At 31.8% G+C, this 8,991-nt stretch overlaps 1 protein-coding gene across 2 annotated transcripts in view; it reads left to right on the top strand.

Moving 5' to 3' along the window:
- Window positions 1-1,328: 1,328 nt before the first annotated feature.
- Window positions 1,329-8,991, top strand: part of LOC108909504 (activating transcription factor 7-interacting protein 1) — a 42,450-nt gene continuing 34,787 nt past the window's right edge. The window contains exon 1 of one of the 2 annotated variants that reach the window (XM_018713870.2): window positions 1,329-1,357. The gene's annotated coding sequence lies outside the window, so the exon portion shown is untranslated. Of the gene's footprint in view, window positions 1,358-6,731; window positions 6,889-8,991 lie in introns of those variants that run through there. The other variant, XM_018713867.2, reaches the window with a different exon arrangement.

Genomic DNA, 8,991 nt, shown 5'->3' with positions numbered 1-8,991 from the left:
AGACAACAACTCCATGTTACATATAAACAATAACCTCACTCCCTGTTCTTCTGCTACTGAAAATTGCTAGGCAACTACTATTCCCCCACTCCTTTTTTCCATCTAGCATAAAATCTGCAGTGACTTAAGAATATAACCGTTGGCAAGCGCTTTGTTAATTTGCCGCACTATAAAAAAATCCTTGTACAACTACATAATACACTGCAAAGGATATACGTCGATATTTTAAATATGAGCTTAGACAAATTCCTGAAGAAAAATAAAACATTTTTCAACCATAGTTAAACTGTTTGGTAACTATAAATTATGTAAATTTTGTCATGTTAACCCAATAAAATGCTTACTTGATTTTGCTGTTTTCAATTTCATCTAACTAGTGATGATATCTCTCAAAAGATGGTAGGGAGTAAAAAAATTCCACGATAAAATCAAATCCGGAGGAAAACTTGTTTCCAGATAGTATGCTATGTCAAGTCTAGATTAAACTACGCAGATTTATCATCGTGAGTAAATTACAGTACATTAACCTCTACTATTTCCAAGATAAAATAGAAAATAAAGATCGAACGTTCTGACGAGAGGGCTTACTAAATGATTTATAAAATAATGACTGATTACGAATACAAAATGGTTAACGTCCTTGTCATTTCCGGAATAAAGAAAAAAGTTTAAGGTTACATTGCCATAATATAGCTGCAACCAGTAAAACAGTTGTGTTCAATTAATTTATACGATTCTAATCGGGTCACGACTAAATTGTAGAGAAATTTTTTCCAGTTTACACAATAATTCGTCTATGTTTCAGATTTAGAGTTGCATGGTGCATGTAACGATGCAAGAGTATCATCTTACGCAACCCTACGATTTCGGTAAAATATTACTAACAATTCTCATGAAACAAAGAAAAGTTCAGAATGGGGATGAACTTTTCCGCGACGTCATAACCACGTAACCATGAAAATTAATTATTATTTTTTTTTATTTTAGCGTAACCATTACATACCTATTATTTTCCTATTTTTAGAGTAGTAATTTATTTAAACTTAGGAAATAATAGAACAACCATACTAGTTCCAGTTCAATTTCTTAATGGTACGCCACTGATGCTTTAATAAATATTAAGAAACTAAAGGTTTCGTATGTATCTCATCTTCAGATACAATACCTCTATTACACGCAGTCACAAAGTTTGAGGTTGAAAGCGCACGCGCGCAACCGTAAATATTGCCACTTGCTCAGGCCACGGTTCCCAAATAAGTAAAAGTAGAATACAGAGGTGTATCGTGCGGTCTATATTCTGAGCTGCCAAGAATATTTTGAAGAGAAAACGTAGCACTGGTTCCCTGTTGATGACCTGGTACGTAAACAATTTTCTAATCATAGATAATTAACACATATGTGGCAACTCCTCACTGCTACTGTTGGCTGTGTTGTCAAACTGCGTGCCGCAAAATGGCGTCGTTCTGTTGTTTGTATTACAAATTCATTGGATTTCTTATACATGATACTGCTGCTACGTTAATATTATTTTTACTAATTAATTAGCTGCTAAATAATTTGTGTTATGTATACCTACGTATTTATAAATGTATATGATTTTGTGACTGCCAGAAATTGATGTAGGTAGTCAGGTAGGTACTCCCCTGGTTTTCTGAAATGTATAAATTTTATCTTTGCCAGATATCCACCTACATCTCAGCTTTATAAAAACTGTCTAGTCAAGTCTAGTCAAATACAAATATTCGGATTTAGATCCGTTTGATTTTATTTTTAATATTTATAATTATTGTAAAATACAAAGCAAATAGAATATTTTCTGCAACGGTTAAAGTCCTTGGATCCATCTTATTGCGTTGATAATAAAAAGGAATGAAATAGAATTATTTTTTTTTAATGGTTTCTAGATCAATAAATTGTATGAGACGCCTATGGAATAAACATTTATGTAAACGGAAGGGTTTTCTTATCATTATTTTAAAAACTTCGTCATTCTGAAGATGGTTTACGAGTGCGAAACGTAGCAATAAACCCTCAGGTACCGCGGCGACACAGCTTACGTTTTTCCCCCTTTGAATCCGACGTTAACTTATCAAAATCTTATCAGCATATCACAATTTTGATAAAAATGGGAACATTGTCAGTTATTGTCCCAATTCAATGAACCATTGTCGTTCTCTTTCTCTCTTTCTTCAAGGTTAAATAAAGGTCAATTATAAATATCTCGGAAACGCGCAGCTGTTACAGCCTGGCAACGTCGCGGCACATAGAAGGTCGGGCCAATGCGGAGAATCGGGGGAGCGGATTCCATTGTACCGGCTACGCGGTAATCCTGGTTTGCTCCGCCAAACCGTTTCATAGCCCCCGGTGCAAAATGTAGGTATGGACATGCGCTGAATGGATATTTTGTGGGTTCTCTTGGTTTGGATCAATTCTATCCCATACTCATAATTCCAACTTCCCCAACTCTTCCACTCTTTTGATTATTACCTCACCATTAGTTTTTATAGAGTTTTCCTTTGTAGTAAATACTTTTTCTGAACCAAAACAAATTTTTTGGTGAAAATGGAAATGGCGAAGGGTCCGGTCATTAATCTTTGTGGGCAAAAAGACGTTTCGGGTTTCTTTGGAATGAAAATGCATTGTAATTTTAGTTGGCCCCATCCCAAAGTCACCGTTAAAAGTAGAAGTCTCGTGAATTTTAACCAGTATCTAACGCGATGTAAACACTATTAGATACATAAATTAAAATGTTTTATAGAAAATCCGTACATAATATAACATGATAGATATGTTGTGCAGCATATTGGACCGTCAATTCATAAAATTTTTATCACCACCAGTCCGCCATCATCTGTCAAAATATTCTACAACGTGTTTTATGCAAAATATAATGCTTTATTTAAATTATTCTGCAATCGTAGTCACCCATATCCAGGTTAAATGAGTAGGTAGCACATGCTCATACTATTTCTAAGCCGTAGGTTGTGTTTCATATACGTGGAAGGAAACAAACACATTTTTGTGTAGCTACATAAAGAACAATATTTTTTTCTACAATCACCCAGTAACTATATGTAAAAAATAATTGAATCCCAGGTAACAGTCTATAAGTGAGATCTATAGCATGTATTTAATATGCAATACTGTTGCTTGGAGTAAAAAACCAGGTTAAATAAATATGGTGGATGGAAAAGTATTAGTCTGGAATATAAAAAATAGCGAACAAAATTTTAAGCTAAAAGTCTGTGTACAATTGATATGGGATTGGCTACAACTTCCTGGATTGAAAAAGTGCGGTATTTGGTTAAAAAAAATATACTCACATTGTAGAATATTTTAACGGATAATGAAGGCAAGGTAATGATTCAGATAATGTAAATTGTGCATTGCATTTGCTTTGACTCGATATTGATTGAAAAAAAAGTTATTATGATTGATCTTCACGTAAAGTTATATCATGTTAATATAAACGCAAAAATATTTTCATATCTATGTAGACTCATGCTCTCATGCTACATATATCTACACTACGTAATAAACTGGAAAAATCGAGTTTTTGTATCGATTTAAGTGTCCAGTAAGTGTCCTGGTTCAAGAATAAACACCTAAATGTAATACACAAAAACAAGTTTTAAACTTAACTAAAATAATCAGATAATATCTAAATACACTTTTTAGAAATACCTAGTTTTGTTTTGATACTTCCAAAACCTACGTAAGTTGGTTTGTAAGATGATATTTAAAGACAACGCAGTATAAAAATTTCTTTAAAACTTAATTATTATTTGATTTAGAAAATGCACCACACCTATGGTAAATTTAAATAGTTATATCAAATCAGAATATGGAATTAGTTTGCTAAAATAATTCAAATATTATACTCTTTTACTGTGACGTCATATACTTAGGCAACCCTCAACAAATTGTCATAGTTGAAATTGTACAGACCGAATCTGGCCCTTGTGTACTATTTACATAGAGACTATAAAAATTAATAACTTCAAGTTAATTTATTTTTACAAGGATTTGGTAGTATTTAAGTACAACCAACACGTGTTTCATAAAATAGATACAGTAATGTGCTTAAAACGATATAAAAGAATATTCCTAAATTTAAATAAAGTAAAAATTTAACATTAGCCGTGTTATTCCTAATGCTCATGCCCGGAAAGAATAGCCTCATACGCAGGTGAGATCTTGTTGATATGTTATCGCTGTCATCATTAGCGTATTTTCTCTTGTTTTGTTTAATCTTGGCATTTTCTAGTTCTACTAAGTATTTTTATTGTTTTTCTTGGTGTTGTAGGTACTGTGTCAGCGTGTTTATCGAGTGTTTTTTTCTTCAAGTGGTTTATTATAGACGTAGATACTCTTAACCACAACCAAACATTTCTTGAAAGATATCCTGTTGCGAGGCTACTTCGTTTCAGTAACACTGACATAATTTTAATTTAGTAATTACTATAAAAGTCAATATTCTTCTATAAATTTAAATATGTACATTCTATAATTCTATTGGTTTATCACTGGGGTTTGAAACTTCTTAAATATTTCTAATATTGCCAGAATATCGCGATATTTAAGGTCATGACAAAGAAGCCATTTCTTTGGCACTTAGGTCCAAAGTATATAAGGTCGAAAATCGATCTAGTAAAAATATTGAGTAATTATGACAATGTGCACTCTATTTGGCGTATGTGAGGTCACTACTAAAAAGGTATATTAGGTACATATTAACAAGACCAACAAGATTAAAATTTTGGACGAAGATAGGAACAATAAACTATAGCTTTAGAGATTTGTGATAGAATGTATCCAGTTATTTTCAGTATAATGTTCATCTGAAAAACGTAATATCATCTAAAATCATTATATGATCATGGAAACGATTTAATTTTGTTTAAAGCTTTTCTAACTTAATTAGTTCTGGAAAATTTTGTGTCGGTTTTATCTACGTATCGTCCTATAAAGAGTTTTTCAATTTTCAACTGCGTTACTTTATTTTCTTTCTATTATTGGTAATTTTTAAGATCTGATTTGAAAAAATTGAATAGAAAAATGAAATTATATAATTACACATTTTCATTTTTCTTCATGATTTGAAAAAATAAGATATCTGCAGGTACATATTTAACGTACTGCTTTCGTCTAATGCAGATATGGAATATGTACGCGTGATAGACGTTGAACCATAAAGATAGAACCACTTATCTCATGCAATAGGCAGCTACAATAAGGGGATAAACTGTAATGAAACTTATCCTGTTCTTACACCACATATTTGTTCTTTTTTTACATTTGGTATTTGCTTTGGTAATTTATTTGTCCTAAAATATTTCTGTATCTACTTATTATTTCCGCAGTCACATTTTCCATTTTTGCACCACAAACGATTGTTAGTTTTTGGGCATATCATATAATCATTATTTACACATACATATATTTAATTATTAATACCTAGTAACAAAATAAATAAAAAATTGCTTCTCGAGAAAAATTCGCAGATTGTTACTACAGACATCATCATTTTTTCAATTAGTATTTTTTACCAAAACAATTTTTAACGCCAATTTTTGTTCATTGATCTAGAATTAATTTGAAGACCATTTGGTTATTAATTATTCAGTTTTAAAATAAGGAAATGAAGCTTTCTATAACTCGGTCATTATTTTCCATATCTTCCAAAAGTTTTGCCGGCTACTTTTTTCTTTTTGGCATGCATATTGTATGCTTATTCTATGTCGGTAGTATTCAAAATGCAATATCATGAAAATCGGATAAGATCTGACATGACCCATGCTACACTACGTAATATGGTGTCGTGTATACATTTTTTTGGATAACTTATAATCCTTATAATGATTTTATCTGATTGTTTGAGAATACACTAAAACCTTGACCAAACGTGTTGATGTAGCAATTGTAGGAGAGTTCCCTAAATTGTTAAATATTTTCATTAAAACATGTGTGTATATTCATACAAAAGTATTTTTATGTTTATATTTTGGTATTTTTATTAATACGTACAAAAATACATTAAGCTTTTCCCAGAATAAACCTTTTTAAACTTTCAAAATTTGAAGATTTACAAAACCCGAAGTGGTTGTATGGCATGTATGAAAAGTAAGTAATTTAAACTGCTATGATTACTTAACTATCTTCCTCGATATTCTAAACCTGTTGTAGATTCTGTTTCTTTTTCCTTATTTACTTTTATTATCTGTCAAACCAAATATTACTCAATAGGTACATTATCTCTTTGAAAGTAAACAAAAAATTATTCAAAACTAGCATGGCAACTTCAAATGGGTCGTGTTATTGTGGCACTATTGCCCTCAACGAGAAAAGAAAAATGAATTTTCGCAAATTGCACTGCTGTAGGTAACTACACCTTGTAGGTATTTTAAAAAATATGAAAATGATCATTTAATTTTTTAAGGTGACAATTCTTCTTTCTCGCGAACTTTGGTAAAGTAGTAATTAAATATTTGTGCAAAAAAAAACGTTTATCTAATTTCGAAAATAATTTGATCCGAGTTGGTCATGGTTAACAACCTGGTGCTCCATTCCGTTGTCAAACAGCTTGCAGTCGTCAACAACGCATTGTCAAATCAAAAATTAACATACGATACTGACGATGTTAAATGTGCTGACAAAAACGGGTACTGGGAAAGTCTGATTGTGCGCGGCAAACACTGAGCGACCTGGCAACACCGCTGGACTAGGTTGAACTCACGCTCTCTCGGCTGTTTTCCATGCACGTTCAACAACACAACAGTGGCGGTCCGTAATTTCTCTAAAAAAATCTGCATCAAACAACAATAGTGCCCCGAAAAAGTGCCCATCAATGAGAAAATAGATCTGTAATAGTGTTTCGCTTGGTTTAAGGTAAGCCACTCCTTTTTATCTTTACCGTCAGTTCAGATAACGCATCATAACCTAATTTTAAGTGGCAACCTTGTACGTTTTAATAGAAATAATTACACAAATTTAATTGTTGGAATATTATAGATGTGACGTTTGTAAAACGGGGTTTGACAGCTTCGAATGTGTCAAACGAAACCATATTTTAAATTGTGGTTTATGTGGTAGAGGGGGATCTATGTGGTGGGGGCATTAATGGTTGTTAATTGGTTTATGATAGTACTGCAGGAAGTAGATTATGCAATTAACTACACGCAATATGGAGCGTGATTTTCATGTTCATTCCATCGGATAAATAATAAATAGGTACCTGGGTGATCTGAAACTTATAACTTATTTAAAAACATATACCTAGGTTACTAAACTTAACACAATAGTGAGTACAACAGTACAACAGTACATACATACAAGTAGATTTCTATACAGGGTGTTAAAAATAAAATATATATAGTTATGTTAAATATACCAGGGGACTAAAAATATATGTTCTGCCAAGAATAATCGTAATCCACCAGTAGGTGTATCTGTATTTTATATTGATATGTTGTAAGTATATGTTTTACAATTTGTTTACGTATGTGGTAAAGATTTTTATCTACAAAATATTATACCTATCTAACTACTTTGCAAATTGATTTTTTGAAGATGTATCTCAAAATGTGCAGTTCTTATATTATGTTTTTCTTTAATATTCATTGTATTGTTTCTGTAGTTACACGATTTTGTCAAATCAAAATTGAAATAGGTTCTCTTAGAAAAATATTAAAAAGCGCTGAATTTTAGAACAAATAAAACATTATACATACATATTTAAAGTTTTTAAGGAAATTAGATACATGTGAGAACATTTTAACCTTGGTTTTGATTAATTGTTTTATATATACTTTTTATATACCTATTTTTATCATGGTTATGCAAACAAAACAAAAACTAGGTATTTCGATTTTGAAAATTATAATTAAAAGTCTACAAGTTTTATTTTTCCAATCATCCTTTGTTTTTTTAATCTGCAACTTTCTTATCTTTGTGACTGATTTCGAACAATCGATTTTTATATCGTTCTGGTTACGCATTAAAATTTCTACCAATCCACCTATTCGTTATTGGTGTCCAGAAGCAGCGGGGAACAGGTATAAGGTACGATATGATAATAATTTTCGGGCAGCTACCGAAGACCAAGAGGTAGAGAGAGGCCTCTTCTTATTCGAGTTTTTATCGCTTGGAAAAGTACGCTGGGAGAGTCCAAACTGTAACGTGGCAGGGGAGTAAGCGAAATGTAAGAGACGGAAATAGCGTAGTGTCGTAAGCCTGGAGTAGCCGTAGAAGCGCCGAATAAAACGAAAACAACGTTGAAAACTCCAAGAGTAGGAAAAAGATGATCAAGTTTACATCGAAAAATTATCTTGTCGGGAGAACCAAGATAATCTTTAATTTTATACATTAGTTGAAGTTATTTTTTCACAGTTACTCCATTGCAAGTTGAAATATGGATGAAAAAGAACATGAATGGAAAAAATTATTGTTTTTTGTCCCCACCACATCAGAATTATCAAGCAAAAAATTTAGTTTTCGTTGTTTCTACCTTAAATTATTAATCTATGGACTTCAAAATTGTAGAATGCTTTGATTTTCTCGTAAGTTGCAGTCTACAATTTTTTTTTGTTTAGATTTGAAAAAACTTTTTTCTTTCGGACGATATAGACCTTACGTCTAAGGCTTATTTGACACTAAAATTCCTTGCAGATGATATACGAAAAGTTACTTACATCTTACATATATTATTGTTCAACCTGGTATATTTATTCCTAATTAATTCATTTTCTGGTTTTGCAAACAAATAACACAAATAAATAAACAGAAACGTGAGGGATTATTGAAGCATTTTCTTTTTTTTGTTTTATTTTTCTTAAATCATCGGGTCAGTCACCGCAGTAAGAGAAGGAAGTCCTCAACTAATTACATGCATCTGGAATTCCACTGGGTTTCAGTTAATTATTTTGCTAGCGTTGGTTGTTTATGAGCTTTCCAAAACGGAAGCAACCACGATTGCTTACCCAAATGATGAAT

The sequence above is a fragment of the Anoplophora glabripennis genome, unplaced genomic scaffold, assembly GCF_000390285.2.
Source record: "Anoplophora glabripennis isolate ALB-LARVAE unplaced genomic scaffold, Agla_2.0 scaffold476, whole genome shotgun sequence".
Classification (NCBI taxonomy): Eukaryota; Metazoa; Arthropoda; class Insecta; order Coleoptera; family Cerambycidae; genus Anoplophora; species Anoplophora glabripennis.
This window is presented reverse-complemented; position numbering and strand designations above follow the sequence as displayed.